The following is a 912-nucleotide window of genomic DNA, read 5'->3' on the forward strand; positions in this document are numbered from 1 at the left end:
TAACAAAATCGATTCTCAAGGTAAAAGTTTGAATCAAACACTATTAGGATATCGAGTGTCCTTACTGAAAAACTACTGCATTAAAAAAAAAAAGATGTATCATACGACCTAAATTATTTCATCAGATACGCCAGCACTCATAAACGATCCTTTTGAAATTCTGCTAACAACATCGATTCTCAAGGTAAAAGTTTGAATTAAACACTTTTAGGAAATCGAGTGTCCTTACTAAAAATCTACTGCATTAAAAAAAAAAATTAAATTTATCATACGACCTAAATTATTTCATCAGATACGCCAGCACTCATAAACGATCCTTTTGAAATTCTGCTAACAACATCGATTCTCAATGTAAAAGTTGGAATCAGACACTTTTTGGATATTGAGTGTCCTTACTGAAAAAACTATTGCATTAAAAAAAATATTATAATGTGACATAATTTAGTTCATCAATGACAGGTCAGCACTTATAAACGATCTTTTTGAAATTCTACTAAAAACTTCGATGCTCAATGTAAAAATTGAATCAAACATTTTTAGGATATCGAGTGTGCTTATTAAATAACTACTGCAAAAAAAATAATTAAAAATTAAATTAATCATACAATCTAAATTATTTCATCAGATACACCAGCACTTATGAACGATCCTTTTGAAATTCTGCTAAAAACATCGATGCTCAAGGTAAAAGTTTGAATCAAACACTTTTAGGATATCCAGTGTCGTTACTAAAAAACTACTGCATTAAAAAAAAAAATTGATCATACGACATAAATTATATCATCAGATGTGCCAGCACTCATAAACGATCCTTTTGAAATTCTTCTAACAACATCGATTCTCAAGGTAAAAGTTTTAATCAGACACTTTTAGGATATCGAGTGTCCTTAATAAAAAAACTATTGCATTAAA

Source organism: Artemia sp. Qi Xiang Cuo, unplaced genomic scaffold (assembly GCF_049724085.1).
Source record: "Artemia sp. Qi Xiang Cuo unplaced genomic scaffold, ASM4972408v1 HiC_scaffold_3154, whole genome shotgun sequence".
In the NCBI taxonomy this organism is placed as follows: Eukaryota; Metazoa; Arthropoda; class Branchiopoda; order Anostraca; family Artemiidae; genus Artemia; species Artemia sp. Qi Xiang Cuo.